The sequence below is a fragment of the Hemitrygon akajei genome, unplaced genomic scaffold (assembly GCF_048418815.1).
Source record: "Hemitrygon akajei unplaced genomic scaffold, sHemAka1.3 Scf000082, whole genome shotgun sequence".
In the NCBI taxonomy this organism is placed as follows: domain Eukaryota; kingdom Metazoa; phylum Chordata; class Chondrichthyes; order Myliobatiformes; family Dasyatidae; genus Hemitrygon; species Hemitrygon akajei.
In genome coordinates this window covers 755,605-780,356 of record NW_027331968.1, presented here as the reverse complement: position 1 = coordinate 780,356, position 24,752 = coordinate 755,605, and the positions used below count along the sequence as shown (strand labels likewise).

Below are 24,752 nucleotides of genomic sequence, written 5' to 3'. Positions count from 1 at the left end.
GTAGAAAGGGGAGAGAGATCTGGAGAGGGGGTAGGTGAGAGGTGGGAATGGAAAGAAGAGTGAGAAAGGGTAAGACGGAGTGGGAGATGCAGGATGAGAGAGGGAGAGACTTTGAGAAAGGGTGCGAGGGAGATGGTGAGGGGGTATAGCGTTGGTGAGATAGGAGAAAAAGGTGGACAGGTTGATGGACAGAGTGGGAGTAAACGAAGGGAGTAATAGGCAGAGAGAGGATGAGGGAGAGTGTGAGGGAGTAGAGCGGGAGTGATAGTGACAGTGAGGTTTCGGAGAGGGGAGAGTTGTGATTGGAGATGAGGGCAGGAGGATGAGGAAGGAGAGGCATGGACGAGGGGCCGAGGAGGGATTGGTGAATGAGAGCAGCTACGAGCAAGCAGGGGTCAGTAACGGGATTTGCAGGAGAGGGATGAGCAGGGGAGCCGGCGAGGAGGGAGCGGTGCTGGACGTTCAGTGAGGAGGGAGGGGTGACCGAGTTGTGTGGCACAGAAAGACGAGTGATTGAGAATGTAATCAATGAGGGGGGGTGAGGGAAACGGGTTTCAGGCAGAAGTGGTTTCGAGTGTGGGGTGAGCACGAGGGTTGGTGGGAAAGGATGAGTGAGGGTGATGTGTGGGGAACAGAATGAGGCAAGTGCAGGGGTTGGAGGGGAGAGATGTAGAAGAAAGCATCGGCTCACTACAGGAAGGATGTGGAAACCATAGAAAGAGTGACAGGAGCTTTACAAGGATGTTGTTTGGATTGGGGACCATGCCTTATGAGAATAGGCTGAGTGAACTCGGCCTTTTCTCCTTGGAACGTCAGAAGATGAGAGGTGGCCTGATAGAGGTGTCCAAGATGATGAGAGGCATTGATCGTGTGGATAGTCAGAGGCATTTTCCCCAGGGCAGAAATGGCTAGCATGAGAGGGCACAGTTTTTAAGTGCTTGGAAGTAGCTACAGAGGAGATGTCAGGAGTAGGTACAGAGAGTGGTGAGTGCGTGGAATGGGCTGCTGGTGAGTGGTGGAGGTGGATATGACAGGGTCATTTAAGAGGCTCCTAGATAGGTACATGGAGCTGAGAAAAATAGAGGGCTATGAGTAACCCTAGGTGATTTCTAAAGTAAGGACATGTTCGACACAGCTTTGTGGGCTGAAGGGCCTGTATTGTGCTGTAGACCTTCTTTGTTTCTATGAAAGAGAACGGTAGTGAGGAGGTATGGATGAGTGAGAGAGGTGCTGTGACTGGTCGGAATAATTAGACTAACTGTTTATTCATCCACAGCGCAAAGGTTGTTAGACGTGGCTAATCACTGAGCAAATCCAGGGTGAGATTACAGTTTTTGGTCTCTGTATTCCACACCCGGAGTTTCACCAGGGTCTGGTGTAAGCGGCTGCCTGGCCTTGCACATTCCACATTCCAGTGAATGGTCACTCTGCGAAAATGAAATCCAACCGGTTCAACATTTCTCTCTCATTCTGATGTGAAAGCATTCACATTAGTATTCTGCTTAACTATTTCTGCTGCAGGGAAGGTCAGCGAATCTGAAAACTGATACAAAGAACAATACCAATGGTCTCGAAACTGCAACGTTACCAATTACCTGCTTGCTGTGAGTTTCCGGAATTTTACTACTTTTTCCTTCAGACTCACATTATCTACATTATCTACAGTTGTCTCTAAAAAATTATTTCATGATTCCTTAAAAAAATCAGGTTCTGACATTCACCAGACCATATGACTTGGAGCAGAATTCAGCCTATTGATTCAGCTCCGCCATTCCATCATGGCTGACCCCTGATCCCACTCAACCCCATACATCTGCCTTCTCACCATATCCTTTGATGCCCTGACCGATCAGGAGACTGTCAACCTCTGCCTTAAATATACCCACGGACTTGGCCTCCACTACAGTCTGTGGCAGAGCATTCCAGGGATTCACTACTCTCTGGCTAAAAAAAAAATCCTTTTTTCATCTTTTCTAAACAGTTACCCCTCAATTTTGAGGCTGCACCCTCTAGGTTTGGATACACCCAACATCCTCTCCACATCTACCCTCGCCATTCCTTTCAACATTCGATAGGTTTCAATGAGATTCCCCAGCATTCTTCTAATTCCAGTCAGTACAGGCCCAAAGCTGCCACATGCTCCTCATATGTGAACCCCTTCATTGCTGGAATCATCCTCATGAACCTCCTGTGGTCACTCAACGATGACAACACATGGTTTCTGAGATATTGGGCCCAAAACTGTTGACAATACTGAAAGTATGGTCCGATTAGTGTCTCATAAAGACTCAGAATTTTCTCCTTGTTGTTATATTCTATTCCCTTTGAAATAAAGGACCGCATTGCATTTGCCTTCTTTACCACAGACTCAACCTGTAAATTAACCTGCAGGGAGTCTTACCCGAGTACTCATGATCTTTTCTACACCTGTGATGTTTGAATCTTCTCCCCATCTAGATGACGGTCCGCACTATTGTTCGTTTTACCAAAATGTGTTATCATACATTTCCCAACACTGTATTCCCTTTGACGCTTTTGCCCATTCTTCCAATTTGTCTGAGTCATTGCTTCATCCGTGTAACATTCTCGCTCGGGTGTGACGTAACGCCGAGGTAAACGTCGAGATAAACCAGAATCAATGCAACGAGGCCGCAGTAAGATTAACCATTTACTGTTCACTCTTCACATTAACGCATGGTGAAAACTGTTGAAAAACTATACAAGATTGGTACAGTGTTTGTTTCCTTCTAAATATCACATTTACATTGTGAATACTTGCAAAGGTAAAACTACAATAACTACATTACATTAAAGTGCAGCATACAGTCAGAATCTAGCTGCTCCATTGGCTGCTTTAGATACACTTCAATACAAACTATCCCGACTCTTTAACTGACGAAAAGGTAAACCTTACCGACCATTGTTACTTTTAACAGAATCGGCGTTAACATTTTAACTCAAAATATTGATTATCTAATGACTTACAGCGTTGCTTTCACTGTGTCTTTGGTGCATAGAGAGACCCTAGTCGGCGTTATGCCGGCACATGTGAGTGACCCCCACCCTTGCGTGAATCTCGAACCGGTAATTTCCCACAAGATGCGGCGAACCCGGATGTGACGTCATCGCAGCCGTGATGTATTACAGACAAATCAATTGATTTAAACAATCCTAACTTTAACTAAAAAAATGCTAACAAATTACTACGCGAAAGTATTATAAACTAAATAACTGCCATAAAGGCAGCACACTCCCCGCTTGACCTTCGTAAGGTCACAATGAACATAATACAAACTTCAGTCTCTAAATCAGTCATTAGGTAGAAGTAGAATGACTTCTGTAACGGGCCTTTGGTAAATTGTCACATCGCCTTGGTCGGTACTTTTCAACTCGACTTTCCTGACATGTCCATCCCTACTAGGGAATGTGGCAGTGATTCTGGCCATTGGCCAGCAGTTGCCGGCGATTTGCTTGTCCCTGAGCAGGACTAAATCTCCAACTTGAAGGTTCCTTCTCCATTGCTTTGTGTACAGGTCCTTATCGGAAAAGTCCCCTGGTGGAGGGGCAGCTCCTGCCTTCTGCATAAGGAGCATTGATGGCGACAGTATGAAGGGGTTTTCCGGGTCAGAAGACACGGGTAGGAGTGGTCGTGCATTCATAATGGCTGTGACCTCTGCCATTGGTGTGCCCAGTACCTCGTGGGTCGATCGGATGCTTTGCTGCATCTCAGGTCTCCTTTCCGTGGTTTTTTGCAAGGGCGTGAACCGTTTGACTGCCTGCTCTTTGTTGTTTGGCAAGCACTGGCGTGGTTCTCTGAAAGGTAGTGGGGCGACCCCACTGTTTGCTTTGTCTCTGAAGACCTTGGTGTCCTCCGTTTTTAAGATGATGGCGTCTTGAGCCGATGGAGCAAGTTTATTATCATGCTCCTTTTGAGCAAAGACAAACTGACCCAGCGTCTCGTCAGTTACTTTGCGCTTGTTAAAGCCTTGTGGTGCTTCCTGGGCGCACATGGAACTTGTGCGGGGTTGAAGAATCATATGGCGGCTGCTCTCTAGCGCATTGGTCTTGAGTGTGTTAACCGTTGATTTGTGTTCGTTGCCAGGGCACACCTCTCCTATCACCACCCAGCCCAGATCCAGGCGTTGGGCAAAGGGGGCGTCGTGTGGTCCATTGACCTGCTGCCTAACCTTGTGTACCCGGAGAACATCCCTCCCTAATAGCAGGAGTATTTCTGCTTCTGGATCCAGCTCTGGGATGTGTTTGGCGATGTGGTGGAGATGTGGTTGGTGTAGCACCGCACTTGGCGTCGGGATCTCAGTGCGGTTATTCAAGATTTTCTCACACTCTACGAGTGGGGGGAGACAGATGAGGACTTTACCATCCAGGGACTCGATCTGGAAGCCTTAGGCCCTCCTTCCGTAAGTTTTCATGTTGCCTGAGCAAGTTCTAAGGTAGTATGGGAACTGCTCACTCTCAATGTTGAACAAGTTAAAGAACTCTGGACTGACTAGCGAGCGGTTGCTCTGATCGTCCAGAATTACGTAGGCTTTGATGGCCTTGTCTTTGGCTCCCTTAGGGTACACCTTAGTGAGACAGATCTTTGAACAAGAACGGCTTGCCTGAGCTTGACCGCAAACTTCCGTACAGCTCGAGCTGACAACAGTTGTCCTGGAGTGAGCTTCTCCCTCCCCGCCGTCCTGTTGTGGGGGTGAAGGAGCGTTGTCGGTTTGCGGTAACGGGCCAGGATGCATGGCCCAGTCGTGATTAGTGCTATTACATTCCAGGCACTTCACGGCGATCGTACACTCTCTCGCACAGTGAGAGGTCGAGGAACAGCATCTAAAGCATATTCCTTTCTCCTCGAGGAGGGCCTTCCTCTCTTCAAGGGGTTTTTCCCTAAACGTTCTGCATCTTTTGAGGGGATGGGGTTTGTTATGCAATGGGCAATTCTTGCTAGAGTCGTTGTTAGTTGTAAGGACTTCAGTCTTAAGCGCTGAGACTGGTTTAGTAATGTTGGAATTATTCAAAGTGGATTTATCTGGCTTGGTGTAAATTGTACTGCTTCCTGGACCTATGAGGCTAGGATCGTTTCGCTTCTTCGCCTCCTTGCACACAAACCTGGTGAAATACTCGAAGGGAGGGAATCGACCTTCGTGTTCTTCCTTGTAATCTGAGGCAACGGACAACCACCTGTCCTGCAGCCCAAATGGAAGTTTGTCCACGAGTTGTCTAATCCCGGTTGGAGTGTCTAGGTATACTAGACCAGCTGAGTGGCCATCTTCTTTGGCGCCTTGAATCTCCATGAGTAAATCTCCGAATTCTCTTAGCTTGGTGTGGTCCTTGGCTGACACCTTAGGAAAATTTCCCAAACGTTGGCATAGCGCCGCCTCAATAATTTCGGGGGCTCTGTAGCCCTCCTGAAGTCTCTCCCATGCTTTCTTCAATGCTAGCTCGGGTTTGTTGATGTACACTGAACGCATGCGTTTCACCTGTTCGCACGATTCTTTTCCCAGCCATTTTGCCATAAGATCCAACTCCTGGGTTGCTTTGAGCTGGACTCCGTCGATAGCGTTGGTGAAAGTGGAGTGCCATGCACGGTAATTTTCAGGTTTATCGTCGAACTGGTATAGTCCTGAAGTGACAAGATCCCGTCGTGCGAAATACCGTGCTACGGATTCGTCTGCAAGTGGCGTGCGGGCTGAGGGAACATGTCCACAGGTACACGACTGAGGGCGTACATCTGTTATGGGATTTGCTGGTCTGGACTCAGTCTTTGCCTCTCTTCTCCCCAAATCCGGTAGGTTCGGTGTCGAGAAGTACTTGTCATGAGCCCTTGCATTCCTGGGTTCATTGCGGAGTTGCGAGGGTAAATTATCTTCCTCGGATGGACGTGATGCCGCCGGGCCTCTCCAAGACTCCTCATGAAGTGGGACGTTATCGAATAAGTAAGGAGAGGAAGAAAGAGTCTTCCATTCTGTTTGAGATTGGACATAGTCACTTGTGCGTTCCAATCCGATCTTTTCTGAGGTAGATTTACCGTCATCCGGATCATGCATTTCTTCGGCATCTTCTATTAACTCTGCTTCCACCTCGGCAGCTGCTGCTTCTCGTTCTAGCTTCAGCGCTTCTAACCGTGCCTCTACCTTTTTCCTTTCCAATTCGTTCTCGGCTTCTCTGGCAGCCGCTTCCTTCTGGTTCTCGGCTTCTCTGGCAGCCGCTTCCTTCCGGTTTTCGGCTTCTCTGGCAGCCGCTTCCTTCTGGTTCTCGGCTTCTCTGGCAGCCGCTTCCTTCCGGTTTTCGGCTTCTCTGGCAGCCGCTTCCTTCTGGTTTTCGGCTTCTCTGGCAGCCTTTTCCTTCTGGTTTTCGGCTTCTCTGGCAGCCGCTTTCATCTTTACTTCTAATTCTTCTTTGGCAAAGCGCGCTCGCACCTTGGCGGCTTCTGCTTTAGCTCTTGCTTGGGTGGCCTTACTTGATGCCCTACTGCCCCTGTCGCAGGATGACGATGACTTTGACAACGACTTGATGCTGGATCGGGTTGACATGGCTGCACTTTAAACACCTGATAATGCCGCTTTTTCACTGTAACGTTCTCGCTCGGGTGTGAAGTAACGCCGAGGTAAACGTCGAGATAAACCAGAATCAATGCAAACGAGACCGCAGTAAGATTAACTATTTACTGTTCACTCTTCACATTAACGCATGGTGAAAACTGTTGAAAAACAATACAAGATTGGTACAGTGTTTGTTCCCTTCTAAATATCACATTTACATTGTGAATACTTGCAAAGGTAAAACTACAATAACTACATTACATTAAAGTGCAGCATACAGTCAGAATCTAGCTGCTCCATTGGCTGCTTTAGATACACTTCAATACAAACTATCCCGACTCTTTAACTGACGAAAAGGTAAACCTTACCGACCGTCGTTACTTTTAACAGAATCGGCGTTAACATTTTAACTCAAAATACCGATTATCTAATGACTTACAGCGTTGCTTTCACTGTGTCTTTGGTGCATAGAGAGACCCTAGTCAGCGTTATGGTGGCACATGTGAGTGACCCCCACCCTTGCGTGAATCTCAAACCGGTAATTCCCCACAAGACGCGGCGAACCCGGATGTGACGTCATCGCAGCCGTGATGTATTACAGACAAATCAATTGATTTAAACAATCCTAACTTTAACTAAAAAAAATGCTAACAAATTACCACGCGAAAATATTATAAACTAAATAACTGCCATAAAGGCAGCACAGTGCCCATAATCAGTACGTAGATTTCCCAACGTAGAAGTGAGCAATAGGCTGTTAGGAAATGATCAGGGCTGGTGACAGAAATTGGTGATCATAATGCCATGAGATTCAAAGTAAATATGGAAAAAGAGTGGTCTGGACCACGGGTTGAGATTCTAAATTGGAGAAAGGTCAATTTTGATGGTATCAGAAAGGATCTGACAAGTGTGGTTTGGGACAGGTTGTTTCCTGGCAAAGGAGTACCTGTAAGTGGGAGGCCTTCAGATGTGAATTTTTGAGGATGCAGAGTTTGTATGTGCCTGCCAAAATGAAAGTTGAAAGGTAACTGGTCCAGGGAACCTTACTTTTGAAGAGAAATTGAAGCCTCGTATATTTTGTTCCTCTAAATGCCTCAGACTGTTGGGTGCTACCGAGTCCCATTAATGACTACAAGTCATGATTCCATGCACTGAGCTCATCTGAATTTTTTTGTTGTCTTCTTTTGGTTTCTCAAAGCTTCTGAATAGTTTTTGTTCTTTTGTTTGCCCTCTCTTTGACATTTATGTTGGCTTTGGCTTCTCATTTTAGCCACAGTTGTGTCCTCCTGTCTTTCTAATGCTTCCACTTCTGTGGAATCACTCAGGTCCCGAATTGCTCCAGAAACTCCAGCCACTGGTGCTCAATTGTCACTCCTACCCTTTCCCTTCCAAACAAGTTTGGCCAGCTTCTCAGCCATAGAAACATGGACAAGTTCAGTAAAGAAACAGGCTCTTTGTCCCATCTAGACAATGCCAAAAAAGCATGTAAACTTGCAGTGCGATCTGGACCAGCTGGCAAAATGGTTTGAGAAATGGAAAAAGGAATGTAATGCAGACAAGTGTGAGCTGTTGCACCTTGGTCTGACCTACCAAGGGAGGTCTTTCACAGTGACTGGTCGGGCACGGAGGAGTGTTGTAGAAGAAAGGGACCTGTTGTAGAAGAAAGTCCTTAATTCAACAAAAGTGGTATCACAGTTAGATAGAGACGGAAGGAAAGATTTTAGCCCAATGGCCTTCATGAACAAAAGTACTGACAACAATAGATGGATGTTATGTTGACTTGTAGAAGACATTGGTGAGGCCTAATTTGGAGTATTGTGTGCAGTTTTGGTCACCAACCTACAGGGAAGATGTAAAGACTTTGAAAGAGTTCAGAGAAAATTCACAAGGATGTTCCCAGGTCTGGAGTACTTGGGTTATAAGGAAAGATTGAGTAGGTCAGGACTTTATTCCTTGGACTGTAGGAGATTGAGGGGAGATTTGATTGTGATAGAGGGGCATTGATAGTGTAAATGTAAGCTGGCTTTTACCACTGAGATGGAGTGGGAATACAACCAGAGGCCATGGGTTAAGGCTGAAAGGTGAAATGTTAAGGGGAACATGAGGGGAAACTTCTTCACACAGAGAGTCATCCGGGTGTGGAATGAGCAGCCAGCTCAAGTGGTGCATGCAAGCTCGATTTCAACATTTCAGAGGTTCATGTAGGTACCTGGATGGTAGGGCTATGGGAGTGGGCAGATTAAATAGTTCAGCACAGACCAGATGGTCCACAGGGCATGTTTCTGTGTTGTAATTTTCTACAAGAATGTGAAATATTACAAAAATTCACTCTGTCTTTTGAACAGCTGTGCAGACCAACCATTCACCTCAACGGGAATTTTCTATATGGCATTAAAACTGTGGCACTTTAAGTTAATAAAACATAAAAGAAAATCCCAGATAGATAGATAGATAGATAGATAGATAGATAGATAGATAGATAGATAGATAGATACTTTATTCATCCCCATGGGGATATTACAATGGGGAGATGCACATCAAGAAAGACTAATTGCGTGAGACTGTTTCAGTTACTGTGGGGTGAGGAACCCATGCAGCTCAGCAGGAACAGGGAATAATACCAATGGAGAGAGTCAAACTGAGCCAGGTCACAGATTGGAGATGGCAGAAATGCCCCATTCTTATAGAAACAGGAAGAGCATCAGGGAATTGATGGTCATTGCAGATACCAGCTCTCTGCCCAGTCAGGAGAAGATTTCTCTGTCCAACTTGGGTTGAACCTCACTGTAACAGTGTGATACCAGATCAAACCTTGGCAACTCATGTAATCTCATTTGAAATGTTGTCCTAAACCCATTGATGGATTTTGTAAATCTTTTACGGGTTGAAAATGACAAGGGATTTGTCTCCAGGAAGTTCAAACACGGCACACCAGTTTTGTTGTCTCTGTCCAGATATTTAAGAAGGTGGAGCAAGAGATTCAATCGACCACCCTTCCTGCTCAGACAGTGGGGAGGGATTCACTCGGTCATCTGACCAACTGGCAAGCCCGTCATTTTGTACAGGAGAAAGGCCATTCACCTGCTCAGACAGTGGGAATGGATTCACTCGGTTATCACAATTGAAGGTACATCAGCAAGTTAACACTGGTCAAGGCCATTCACCTGTTCTGTGTGTGAGAAGGGGTTCAGTCGGTCTTCCCACCTGTGGACACACCAATCAGTTCACACCACACCGGGCAAAGGCTGGTGATCTGCTGAATATCTGAGAAAGGATTCACTCAGTCATCTGACCTAATGGCACACCAGCGTGTTCACACTGGGGAGAGGCCGTTCAGCTGCTCAGTCTGTGGGAAGACTTTCTCTCGGTCATCCAACCTGCACAGTCACCAGCGAGTTCACACTGGGGAGAAGCCATTCACCTGCTCAGTCTGTGGGAAGGGATTCACTCAGTCATCCACCCTACAGAGTCATCAGTGAGTTCACACTGGAGAGAGGCCATTCACCTGCTCAGAGTGTGGGAAGGGATTCACTCGGTCATCTCAACTACTGGCACACCAGCAAGTTTACACTGGGGAGTGGCTTTTCACCTGCTCAGAATGTGGGAAAGGATTCACTAAGTCATCCACCTTACTGGTACATCAGCGAGTTCACACTGGGGAGAAGCCGTTCACCTGTTCAGTCTGTGGGAAGAGATTCACTGAGTCATCACGCCTACAGAGTCATCAGCGAGTTCACACTGGGGAGAAGCCGTTCACCTGCTCAGTCTGTGGGAAGAGATTCACTCAGTCATCCCACCTACAGAGTCATCAGCGAGTTCACACTGGGGAGAAGCCGTTCAGCTGCTCAGTCTGTGGGAAGAGATTCACTCGGTTATCCCACCTACAGAGTCATCAGCGAGTTCACACTGGGGAGAAGCCGTTCACCTGCTCAGAATGTGGGAAGAGATTCACTGATTCATCCACCCTACAGAAGCATCAGCGAGTTCACACTGGGGAGAAGCCGTTCACCTGCTCAGAATGTGGGAAGAGATTTACTCAGTTATCCAATCTACAGAGACATCATCGAGTTCACACTGGGGAGAAGCCATTCACCTGCTCACTCTGTGGCGAGGGATTCACTCTGTCTTCCAACTTACAGAGACACCAGCGAGTTCACACTGGGGAGAATCCATTCACCTGCTCAGTCTGTGGGAAGGGATTCACTCAGTCAACCACCCTACAGAGTCATCAGTGAGTTCACACTGGAGAGAGGCCATTCACCTGCTCAGTCTGTGGGAAGAGATTCACTCGGTCAACCACCCTACTGAGTCATCAGCGAGTTCACACTGGAGAGAGGCCATTCACCTGCTCAGAGTGTGGGAAGGGATTCACTCGGTCATCCCAACTACTGGCACACCAGCAAGTTCACACTGGGGAGTGTCCTTTCACCTGCTCAGAATGTGAGAAACGATTCACTAAGTCATCCACCTTACTGGTACATCAGCGAGTTCACACTGGGGAGAAGCCGTTCATCTGCTCAGAATGTGGGAAGAGATTCACAAACTCTTCCACCCTTCAGAGACATCAGCGAGCTCACACTGGGGAGAAGCCGTTCACCTGCTGAGAATGTGGGAAGGGATTCAGTCAGTCATCCAACCTACAGAGACATTAGCAAGTTCACACTGGGATGACGCCGTTCACCTGCTCAATCTGTGGGAAAGGATTCAGTCAGTCATCCCAACTACTGGAACACAAGTCAGTTCATAGTGGGGAGTGGCCATTGTTATGAATCCCTAGGTTTCGTTTGATATGGACTGTCATTTTAAGAGAGATTAAGAAGGTGAATCAGTCTGACTTGCAGCTTGTTTACATTGCTCGCAGTTTATTTAGTTTTAACTGAGGACACAGTCATTCAGACTCAGAGGAAGATGGATGAAAAATGGAAGGATTGAAACCAGGGAACTAGTGGCCAAAGGTCACTCTTTAGAACTTTCTTTTGCCTACAAGAGTGGGATAATTATCCATTCACCATACATCGAATGTGTGGTTGTCACCTCATTTAACCCATAGGAGTGGATCTGATTTGGGATATCCTGTGGAGACCACTTATGTGTTAACCCTTGCCTGAGTGTGATGTGGTTATTCATTTGAAGATGATACCCCTCATGACAAGTCATTTTCGGTGAAAATTCGTATGTAGATTTTGGATAAAATGACGGATAAAAGATGACGGATAAAATCTACAGCAACTGTTCTCTCATTTTAACACTGTGGAACCTGTGACAGACAGACGTACTTTATTGATCCTGAGGGAAATTGAGTTTCGTTACAGTCGCACCAACCAAGAATAGTGTAGAAATATAGCAATATAAAACCATCAATAATTAAATAATAATAAGTTAATCTTTGCAAGTGGAAATAAGTCCAGGACCAGCCTATTGGCTCAGGGTGTCTGACACTCCGAGGGAAGATTAGAAAAGTTTGATGGCCACAGGCAGGAATGACTTCCTGTGACGCTCAGTGTTACATCTCGGTGGAATGAGTCTCTGGCTGAATGTACTCCTGTGCCTAACCAGTACATTATGGAGTGGATGGGAGTCATTGTCCAAGATGGCATGCAACTTGGACAGCATCCTCTTTTCAGACACCACCGCCAGAGAGTCCAGTTCCACCCCCAGAACATCACTGGCATTACGAATGAGTTTGTTGATTCTGTTGGTGTCTGCTACCCTCAGCCTGCTGCCCCAGCACACAACAGCAAACATGATAGCACTGGTCACCACAGCCTCGTAGAACATCCTCACCATCGTCTGGTAGATATCAAAGGACCTCAGTCTCCTCAGGAAATAGAGACGGCTCTAACCCTTCTTGTAAACAGCCTGAGTGTTCTTTGAGCAGTCCAGTTTATTGTTAATTCATATCCCCAGGTATTTGTAATCCTCCACCATGTCCACACTGTCCCCTTGGATGGAAACAGGGGTCACTGGTGCCTTAGCCCTGCTCAGGTACACCAACAGCTCCTTAGTTTTTTTCACATTAAGCTGCAGATGATTCTGCTCGTACCATGTGACAAAGATTTCCACCATAGCTCTGTACTCAGCCTCATCTCCCTTGCTGTTATTGGAGTATAAAAGTATAAATTTACCAAAACTATGAAGTCAGTTTTGAAACTTGCTATTTGATTGAAACTGCTATTTGATATGCATGGGTAGAAGAATGAAAACTTAAGAATGTAGAAGACAATAGTATGTTAATGAGAGGTAGCTAAAGAACTAAATAAATGTAGATTAGAACATTGGTCAGTTCTGACATTGCTATTTGCTATGCATGTACCCAATTTAGTAGCAGACTGAAATCCTAAGAATGTAGAAGACAATAGTATGTTAATGAGAGGTAGCCAAAGAACTAAAGAGATGTAGATTAGAACATAATTAAGTCACATAATCCTAGGACTATTATTTGCTATGCATGTATCCTAAAAATGTAGAAGACAATGGTATCTTAATGAAAGGTAGCTAAGAGATGTAGATTAGAACATGATTAAAGCAATGAGTCGAAACAATAGGGACATGATGTACGTGAGGTACGTGTAATACACAACTATAGATCGATTACATATGCTAATGCAACTGGACCAGGAGATTGCTATAAAAAATGCTGTGTCCGAGGATCGGGGGGGGGGGGCAATCAGCGATTAGCTCAATGACTGTCTCAGCTTTGATTTGCAAATTAAAGTTTAACCCTTCTGGAAGAATCTTCTGCATCTCTTGGTCATTGGTGGGGCACGAGAAACCACGACAAAATTGGCGACCGCGGCAGGACCGGATAGAGACCCGCGGAAAGGAAACGGCAGATTGGAGACGCTTTCTAGCCCTCTAGGGACCCCCACAAGGCTAACAGAATTAAAGGTGCACCCAAACAAAAGGTAAGTGCTTTTCGCGACAATTTGGACTAAGAATTCTGTTGGCTTTGGGGAGGTCTTGGAGTCTCAGAAGTGTGGAACCACTGCCGAAGGGTCTCTCTGGTCCAAAGAATCTGGCAGAATTGGGGGTTAACAGAGGAGGCTCAGAGGATTGATCAAGAACATTGCAGTGAGGGTAAGTACAAATAAGTTAATAAGAAGTTAAGTTAAGAAACATTCCACGTGGTGTTGGTAAATCCCTGTGGGTATCACTTCGTATGAAACGAAGGGCTGAACAGGCAGTGAAAGGAAAATAGACTAGGCGTAGAATTAGAGTAAGTTTAGTTAAGAAAAAGTCCACGTGGTGTTAGACTAGGAAGAAAAAGTCCACGTGGTGTTAGACTAGAGGAAATAATATTATCCAGTAAACAAACTGAATCTCTGAAATACCTTAAAAAGAGCAAATAACATGACAGGTAAAGGAACAGCAGTAGAGATTCTGAGCAAAAAATTCCCGTTAATTAAAAATGAGATCACAAAAACTTCAGAAAAATGGGAAAAAAGAACCAAAAACCTGGTCACAAAGTGGCCAAGAGAAGGAACGTTTGATGTAAATTTGTGCGAAGAAATGAAGGGACTAATAAAAAATTACAAACCAAAAGATAAATCTAAGAAAAGAGGGCAAAAAAGAGAACGAGAATTGGAAGTGCTAAAACTCTTCAGAATGGAGGGGGAAAGGCTGAGGAGGACAGGTAGAATATTGATTACAAGCGAGGAAAACACTAAGGTGCTGGAGAAACAGCCTGTCAGAGAGAGAGAAGGGTACGGTGAGAAGCTGGCTTCGGCTCCGTACCCGGATGCGAAAGAAACAGAAAACCCCCCTCCCTATAATGAGGAAGGAACCCCTAAGCAGTGCCCCCTGCTGACGGGAACAGTAAACATGCAGGGAGAAGTACAGGTTTGGGATAATGAAGAGGAGAAAAAGCAATACGGGAAGGAAAAAGTGGCGATATGGCAGGAGATACAGGCAGAAAGGATAAAGATAGAACAGGTACAGAGAGAAATGCAAGAACAGATTGAACGGATGAAATACTTGAGAGAGGAAAAGGAGTATGAGGAGTATCGGTTATACCATAGAAATAAACAGACTAGAAAAGAAAGTGACTCATCGGAGGAGCAAGAGTTAAGTGGAAAGAGAGGATACGAGAATTTGTGGGGAAAAGGTAGGAGGCAGAAACCTAGAAGAGAAGAAGGAGGCAGTAGGGGAGCGACTTGCGGAAGTAGAGAGAGAGCTAGATACATTACTGAAAGGGGATTGCCAGGAGAGATGCGAAAAATACTCCAGGGGCCAACCAAGTATTGAATCAAGACAGAAAGGGAGGACTGCACAGGGAGACCGAGGGAAGAGCAGGACCCCGGAGACATTTGTGTGGGAGGCAGTAAAGACATACCCTGAGGCAGTTGGGGAGTCAGGTGAGGAGGAGAGCCGGGGCAGGTGGGAAGAAGGAGGAAGAATGATGTTAGTTAAAGGATGTTAAAGTTAAAGGATGTTAAATGTTAAAGTTAAAGAATGTTGTTAGTTAAAGGATCAGGACAAGTGCAGTATATCCCTTGGGGATCCCAGGACCTGGAAGGGCTGAAACACACTCTGCCCAATTTACATGAAGGAGCAGGGAAATGGATTAGAGCCTTTGAAGAAGAAACAGCGGAACGATTATTGGCTATGGGAGATTTGAAGGCACTGTTGATAAGGTTGATGGGAACCTCCAAATTTAACGAACTAATGAAAATGGCTGGCATAGTAAACTCGAACGACCCGAGAACTGATGGAGATGGGTTTGACAGAGTGAGGCAGAGGGTATGGCAGGCCCTCAGAAAATTTTATCCACCTAAAGTGGACCCCAAAGCCTTAAAAGGGGATCCACTGGGAGACACTGAAAACCCAGCAGCCTACGTAGAAAACCAGTTGAAAAGGTGGAGACTGGAGACTGAGCAAGAGGTGGAGAATTGCTTATTTATGACCTCATTGTTCCGACATAGCATTTTGGATGCAATGCCTCCACAAGTAAAATCCAAATTGGAGGAAGTCGTTGGGCTGACGTCAAAGACCCCACAAGAATTTAGAGACCACGTAGTCTATGCGGTTGAGAAATACCGGAAAGACAAACTAAGGTTGGCTGAGCAGCAGGAAGAGGTGCAAAGAAAGTTAATACAAATGCAGCTCGAAGAACTCAAAAAGAAGGAAAAAGAGAAAAACAAAAAGATGCTGCCAACAACCACCAGTTCGAGTATAGCCATCGAACTGGACAAAGCATGGTTATATGGAGGGACCGATCATACTGTAAGACAAGGGCTGGAAAACCCCATGCCAATAAATGTCTTTGAGGGAGCATTCCCACAAATGCCCTATCAGGAACAGACTAACTTCAAACAGCCCAGACAGGACTGGAAGTCCCAAGGAGGGGGACAGAGGAGCTATGGGCAAAGGGGACCAGTGAGGAAACAGTGGGAAAGAGAGGTAAAGAGATTGTGCTGGGAATGTAATCAGCCAGGCACATGAGAAGAGATTGTCCGTTTATACTATGGCCTGTCACACACCAGCAGGAACCGATAAGAAGGGAACTAAAGTTTAGCCAAGGACCAGCCCCCACAGGCCCAAGCGGACCTGTGGACCCCTATGCGAGGTATTAGGGTGCCCCGAGAACTTGAGTGGGAAGGGACATTACCCAATGATAACAAGGGAGGCAGATGAGGAACCATTGTTCAGGTTTTGTTAGAAGGGCAACTGACACCAATGATGATAGATACTGGAGCCACGTACACTTGCGTACAGCCACAGTATGCCCTTCACCTTCCCATGTCAGGAAAGTTTATTAAGACGGTAGGGTACTCGGGGAAAACACAGTTGACACAGTGCACGGCTCCAGTGCGGTTGAGAATGGGAAATAAAGAAATTGTTTTGCCGGTGATAGTTTTTCAAGGAACTCCGATTAATTTGTTAGGCAGAGATGCCTTATTGAAACCGGAATTAAAATTAGAATGCACCAGAAATGGGCTGAGTGTGAAAAGAGCAGGGGCTCAATTGATAGTGCAAGAAGACAAGAAGGCTAATGTCTTTTGGATAGGAGACATCGCAGATCAGATTCAGGAAACCTGGGAAAAATGGAAAAAGGGCGTGCAGGCTATATTACCCAGGGCTGTAATGCCCAAATCTGAGCTACATTGTACAGTGATTTTTGACGAGACTCAGAACAGGGAGTTAGAGGAGAGATGGCACCTGGAGGTATGTAACCAACAGCACCTGGAAGGGGGGGGGGGGGCTGTGATAATTGGAAAGCAAGGGGCAGCTTTACAAGTTAAGTGGAACACCTTTTTAGAAAAATGGTACAGGATACCGGAGGCTGCGCCCCACGTAACGTTATTGGTAAATAAGGGATATCAGTCTAAAGACTTAGGACCTTTAGTTAAGAGTGCTGAAACCGTAACAGTGTGGATGAAAATCACGCCAGAGGTGTGGAGATAAGAAGATAACAATTGTATTAAAATAATGGTAAGTGTAGATATGGTAGGGACAGTGAGAGAGGTCGAAATAACTCCCCAGCCACACATGCCCTTGCTGGGAAAGGAAAGAGGCCAGCAGAAAGATAAAAGGTTAGATGAGTTGCCGTCTATTCTGTGGTCACAGCATGACACGGACGTAGGGAAAATAAAAACAGCTAGTCCGGTGGAAATGAGGCTGAAAAAAGGAGCAATTCCACCCAGGAGACCACAATACCCACTAAGACCAGAAGCAGAAGAGGGAATAGCATCGACAGTGCAGGGGTTGCTTGAAATAGGAGTGCTTAAAAGAACAAACAGTCCATGCAATACCCCGTTGTTGCTGGTCTTAAAAGCAGATAAATCTAAGTGGAGATTGGTGCATGATTTGCGAGCGATAAATGATGTGGTAGAGGACTGGCCAGCGGTAGTCCCCAACCCACACACGCTTTTGACTAATGTTCCACCAGAAGCAAGTTACTTTTCAGTGATTGATTTGTCTTCGGCTTTCTTCAGCATTCCTCTAGCCGATCAGTGTCAGTATCTGTTTGCATTTACTTACAGGGGTGCTCAGTATACCTATACCAGAATGCCGCAAGGATTTAATCATTTACCACACATTTTTAATCAGGTGTTGAAGGCAGACCTAGAGGGCATACCATTGGAAAGTACAGTATGTGGATGACCTGTTGATTTGCTCCCACAGCGAGGAACAGTGTAAGCAGGACACTATAACTATTAGAGAAATTAGCGCGCGGAGGACATAAAGTATCCAAAAAGAAACTGCAATTTTGCACGCAGCAAGTGGAATACTTAGGCAGGGAAATATCCAAGGGAGTGAAGGCGATAGCACCAGATCAGATTGAGGCAATAACTAAGGCCCCAAAACCCCAGACTGTAGGGCAGATGATGACGTTTTTGGGAATGGCAGGGTACAGCTCAGATTGGATAGGAGAATATGCTGAGATTGTGGCACCTTTGAGAAAGATAATGAAAGAAGCAGGGCATACAAATTTGAAGAACAGCTTACAGTGGAATGGAGAGGCGGAGATAGCTTTCAATACTATTAAGCAGGAATTGCTGTCAGCACCAGCATTAGCTTTGCCTGACTACGAGAAGGTTTTTCATTTGTATGTATCCAACCAACAGGAGGGCTATGTCACAGCGGTTCTAACACAAGAGACAGGCACAGGAAAAGAAAAGCAGCCGATAGCATACTACAGTACGAGACTAGATGAGGTGGCTCAGGGGTATCCACCCTGTTATCAGGGATTGGCGGCCCTGTACTATGCATATGGAAAGGCATCATCTCTAACCCTGAGCTATCCTGTGACTCTGTACACACACCACAAAGTAGCAGAATTGCTGGAAAGAGGGAAATTTGTGCTGACGCCAGCCAGGATAGCAGCGTATCAGATGCTATTGACATTTCCATACATAACTATACAGAGATGCACTACCAGTAATATAGCTGATTTTGTCCCTTTGGGCTATGAAGGAGAACCCCATGATTGTGTAGGGAAGACGATGACATTTGCCAAACTGAGAGCAGATTTACGGTCAGAACCACTAGAGGATGCAGATAAAAAGGTTCTCTTCGTAGATGGCTCTTGTTATAGGGATTATTAGGATGGAGTCCTGTCCCCAAACGTGTTCCGCCCAACTAGCAGAAGTCAAATCTCTGACAGCTGCGTGTAAAATGATGGAAGGTGAGAAAGTAGACATCTATACTGATTCGGCATATTCTCATGGAGTATGCCATTTGTTCGGGGCAGTGTGGAAGCAAAGAGGTTTTAAAAAGGTAATGGAGATCCCATACAACATTGTCACCAAATTCTAGACTTAATAAAAGCCATAATGAAACCTAAAGCATTGGCTATAGTAAAATACCAGGCACATAAAAAGGGAAATGATGTAATAACAAAGGGAAATCAAGCTGCGGACGAGGCAGCCAGAAAAGCGTCTGGGTGTACATCAGCTGTCGTTGCCCCCCAGGTAAGCCTAACTCCAGAACCTGAGGTAGAGGACCTAATTGAAATACAATGTAAGGCAACTTTGGCAGAACAGACAATGTGGAGAAAAAGGGGGGCCAAGCAGAACCAGGAAGGCTTGTGGAGCATGGAAGACGGTTTGTTGGTAGCGCCCACTCCTCTACTGACGTTTCTGATTTCCGAAGCGCATGGGATGGACCATTGTGCAAGGGGGGAAGTGATAAAGAAAATAAAGAAGGATGGTTTTTGGTCACCTTATTTACAGGCTTCAGTGGACTTTGTCTTGTCACAGTGCGAGGTATGCGCACAGAGTAATGTTCGGAAGGGAATTACAACCCCAATAGATCACATTCCTGTACCTGAAGGACCATTTAAACATCTAGTGATCGATTACGTAGACATTATAAAGACAGTGAGAGGGAAAAGATACATGCTGGTAGTAATTGATCGATTTAGCAGATGGGTGGAGGTAGTACCTTCAAGAGATCAAGGGGCAAAGACAGTGGTAAAATTTCTGACAAATGAAGTGATCCCTAGGTTTGGAATACATACAGAAGTTAGCTCATACAATGGTTCGGCTTTTATCCAGAAAGTGGTCAAACTGGTACTACAGGCGCTGAGGATAAAGCAAAGATTTGGATGTGTATACCACCCTCAGTCGCAGGGCATGGTAGAGAGAATTAATGGAACCCTGAAAACCAAACTAAACAAAATTTGTGCAGACACTAAACTTAATTGGGCTGATGCTTTACCGTTAGCATTGATGAGTTACCACATGCAAACTAATCGAATGACATGCCTGACACCGCATGAGATGCTCACTGGGAAGCTATCATACCTGTGATAGGGGTAAGCAAAAATGTTGAATGGATAAACTATATATACTACAATCAACAGAGATTCATCAACTACACCGAAGATGCACTGGAGGCATTAGGGCAACAGCTAGATTGAACTAGCAGGGTGGCGTGGCAAAACAGACAGGTACTGGATTGGCTTTTGGCAGAAAAAGGGTGTGTGTGTGTAATGTTTGTAGAACAATGCTGCACTTTCATACCGAACAATACTAGCCCAGAAGGGTCTTTCACCAGAGCAATGAATAAATTAAAGAATCTGCGAACGGAGGTCAAACAGAATGCAGGGTTCGAACATCAGTTCTTTGATTGGTTGGAAAGTAGACTCGGAGGATGCGGAGCATGGCTGACTAAAATAGCAACAACTGTCAGTATTGTTGAGCTGTGCGTTTGTGCTGATAGATAGATAGATAGATAGATAGATACATAGATAGATAGATAGATAGATAGATAGATAGATAGATAGATAGATAGATAGATAGATAGATACTTTATTCATCCCCATGGGGAAATTCAACTTTTTTTCCAATGTCCCATACACTTGTTGTAGAAATACTAATTACATACAATACTTAACTCAGTAAAAAATATGATAAGCATCTAAATCACTATCTCAAAAAGCATTAATAATAGCTTTTAAAAAGTTCTTAAGTCCTGGCGGTAGAATTGTAAAGCCTAATGGCATTGGGGAGTATTGACCTCTTCATCCTGTCTGAGGAGCATTGCATCGATAGTAACCTGTCGCTGAAACTGCTTCTCTGTCTCTGGATGGTGCTATGTAGAGGATGTTCAGAGTTATCCATAATTGACTGTAGCCTACTCAGCGCCCTTCGCTCAGCTACCGATGTTAAACACTCCAGTACTTTGCCCACGACAGAGCCCGCCTTCCTTACCAGCTTATTAAGACGTGAGGCGTCCCTCTTCTTAATGCTTCCTCCCCAACACGCCACCACAAAGAAGAGGGCTGTTTTCTTCCTTGTCTCAAATCTCTTGTAGTGCGTGCTGCAACCAAACAATTTCCAATGTTCGAGGCAATTACTGAAGCAAGCTTAGTGGAGAAAGAAACACCGAAAATGTATCGTTACAGCCTACAACACCTGCAGGATGAACAGGAGCAAAACGGCAGTGTGGGAGTAGATTGTAAGGGCTTCTGAGTCTTTTTCCCTGTCTCAGATACAGAGGGACAGGTTTTTGTCTCAGCGGCCCAGGGTAACAGGGAGAGAATACTTTGAGGTCTTGGCGCAGAAAATTATAGTTTAACCCGAGATTTGGGAATAAGTGCTTGAGTTTATTGGGGCTTTTTTGCGCGGACTCATGGTCTTCTTTCTCAGTGGGGGGATATATTGGAGTAAAAAAGAATAAATTTTGTGGTGTAACCAAAACTATGAAGTCACTTTTGAAACTTGCTATTTGATATGCATGTACTCAATTTAGTAGGAGAATGAAATCTTAAGAATGTAGAAGACAATTGTGTGTTAATGAGAGGTAGCTAAAGAGATGTAGATTAGAACACTGGTCAGTTCTGAGTTTGCTATTTGCTATGCATGTATCCTAAAAATGTAGAAGACAATGGTGTGTTAATGAGAGGTAGCTAAGAGATGTAGATTAGAACATGATTAAGTCAATTGATAGAAACAATGGTAGCGAGATGTACGTGAGGTACGTGTAATACGCAACTATAGACCGATTACGTATGCTAATACAACTGGATCAGGAGATTGCTATAAAAAATGCTTTGTCCGAGGATCGGGGGGCAATCAGCGATTAGCTCAATGACTGTCTCAGCTTTGATTTGCAAATTAAAGTTTAACCCTTCTTGAAGAATCTTCTGCGTCTCTTGGTCATTTGTGGGGCACGAGAAACCACGACAAAATCGGATGAAATTCTTTACCGCTCGTAATTGGTGAATCATTGGAATCCGATAGCAGTGAATCTGGGGTTAACAGTAACTCAACCTTACCCTTGGTGGGTAGTAGAGGGCGATTAAGTTGAGGGTGCCCGATTGTGAATCATAATGTTTATGTCATTCCGTTCTCTTTCTCCAGTGAATTTAGTGGCGATTTGATCCTGTCCCGGGGAAAGTGCGGCCTCTACTTCTGCACCACGCGGTACCTGGTGGCCATGGCAGCGGCGGATCTACTGCTCATTATCACTGAGGCAACACGAGCGAATCTGCAGATGCTGGAAATAAATAAAAACTCAAAATGTTGGCAGAACTCAGCAGGCCAGACTGCATCTATGGGAGTAAGCATCCTGATGAAGGGTTTCGGCCCGAAACGTCGTCACTACCTCCTCCCATAGATGCTGTCTGGCCTGCTGAGTTCTGCCAGCATTTTGTGTTTTTAATTATCACTGAGGTCGTTTTGTATGAACTCAATTATCATTATTTTCCCGTTTGTTTCCTGAACGTCACCTCTGTGTGCACTGTTCTCCGTGTCCTGCCCCGCATTGCCGTGAACTGTTCCGTCTGGTTCACCGTCACTTTCACCTTCGATCGGTTCGTTGCCATTTGCTGTCAGAAACCGAAAACAAAGTACTGCACGGGGAGAAAGGCGGCCATGGTTCTAGCGCCATCTAGCGGTCTGTTCCGTCTGAAAAACGGCCCACTCTACTTCACTTACAGAGAGATCATTAACAATGTACCATGGTTCTGTTATCCGAAGCCAAGTTACTTCACTGAACCGGCGTGGGTGGCGTATGACTGGTTTGACATCGTTTTAACTCCGTTCCTCCCATTCGGCGTAATTCTGCTGCTCAACGCTCTGACAGTCAGGCACATTTTAGTAGCCAGTCGGGTCCGTAGGGGGCTGAGGGGTCAGAGCAAGGGGGAAAACAACAGTGACCCGGTGATGGAGAGCCGGAGGAGGTCTGTGGATTTGCTCTTCACCCTCTCCGGTAGCTTCATCCTCCTGTGGCTGACGAATGTTACAGAATGTATGTACTATCACATCACGGGGATAGGGACACAGGGGAATGACTCGGAAATTATTTTCGCCGGTGCCGGATATTTGTTAAGCGTCCATCCAAAGTACCCGGTGGGGATGACCCAACGTCATTGATCCGTGTGGAGGGGGTGGGGTGACCGGACATCTAATGTTGCCGATGGAAGTTACCCCTCCATCCATTGAACCCGTAATGGCCACTATGTAGCGGGGTGCTACGCCACGGAGTCGATAAACTGCAGCCACAGAATAAATTTATTTCCTAAAACACAGTCTTGCTTTAAAGCCTGTCTCCCCCACTCGATACTTCGAGAGGCACGTAACTGAAACTCCTTGAGGCTATCTACCTTTGTCTCTGGCTCTGGCTAATTGTCAGCCGGTTCGAGTGTGCTAGTAATTGGGTCGCCACAACTACATCATAATTCCATGTATGTATCCAAGCTCTCAGTTCATCACCTTTGTTCCTGATGCTTCTTGCATTGAAGTACACACACTTTAGCCTTTCTACCTTACCATCTTTATACCCTTTATTCTGCTTATCTTTCCTCAAAGCCTCTCTATATGTTAGATCTGGCTTTACTCAATGCACTTCTTTCACTGCTCTATCGCTCCGGGTCCCGTCCCCTTACAAGTTAGTTTAGAGATGCTTAATTTTTCTGTAAGAATGCAGCATTATTTGAAGATATGTAAACTGCATCAATTGTCAGTTGTGAGAAGAAGTGACCAAGATTACATTGACAGAAATAGATATTCGCAGTGGCGACAAAGGGGTGCACTCTGGTTTATTTTAGGCTGGAGAGGGGTGTGGAGTTTTGAAACCAATGACTTTCAGCCCCACCATTGTTAATTTAGCACATCAGGAGTGGTGAATCACACACCACTGGTCATACCTTTTCTGACCGTCCACCCACTGTCTGGACTCGTCCCATTTATCAGCATTCGGCAGTTTCAATGCTCATCCACTGCGTTAATGCTGTGAAGGGACCTGCCTCTACGACCACCTTGGGCAGAATGATCCAGAGTTTAACTACATTTGAGTGAAAAATCTCTTCTATGCACTACTTGATCTTTCATCGATCCCGTTATTGTTACTATTCTAAAGACTTGTTGAGTATATGCCCGCAGGACAATAAATCTCGGTATGTCATGTAAGTACTCTAATAATAAAATTTACTTTGACTATTGCTACTTGTCATGTAGATCAATATTTTGCTTGAGAATGTACAGGGTACAGTTAGCAAGTTTGCAGCAAGTGAGATCGAACACTTTTTTTAAAGGCAGTAAGTATAAACATTCCCATTTGTTTCTCTTTCTGCATTCGGCCTCCCTTCCCATTACTACCTTCCCTCTCCTCCCTCATTGTACTCATTGGTTAAGTTTGAAAGGTCATAGAGTTTAGGGGAATTTGAAGGGGAACTTCACTCAGGGGTTGGTGGGGTGTGGAATGAACTGCCCACGGTAGTGCTAGATGGCAGTCTGATTTAGGCACTAAAGAGCCGAGACAGCAGAAACCAAATAAAAGTTCAGACGCGAGGAAATCTGCAGATGCTGGAAATTCAAACAACACACACAAAATGCTGGTGGAACACAGCAGGACAGGCAGCATCTATAGGGAGAAGCACTGTCGACGTTCCGGGCCGAGACCCTTCGTCAGGACTAACTGAAAGGAAAGATACTGAGATTTGAAAGTAGTGGGGGGAGGGGGAAATATGAAATGATAGGAGAATACCGGAGGGGGTGGGATGAAGCTGAGAGCTGGAAAGGTGATTGGCAAAAGTGATGGACGGGAGGCCTAGGGAGAAAGAAAGAAAGGGGGGAGGGGAGCACCAGAAGTAGATGGAGAACAGGCAGAGTGATAGGCAGAGAGAGACAAAAAAAAACCAACAAACAACTAAATATGTCAGGGATGTGGTAAGAAGGGGAGGAGGGGTATTAACGGAAGTTAGACTAAATGGGCCAAAGGGCCTATTTCAGTGCCGGTGTGCTCTGCATGCCT

At 45.5% G+C, this 24,752-nt stretch overlaps 1 pseudogene; it reads left to right on the top strand.

Annotated features, from left to right (window-relative positions):
- Positions 1-322: 322 nt before the first annotated feature.
- LOC140722618 (uncharacterized) overlaps positions 323-24,752 on the top strand; it is a 41,429-nt pseudogene continuing 16,999 nt past the window's right edge.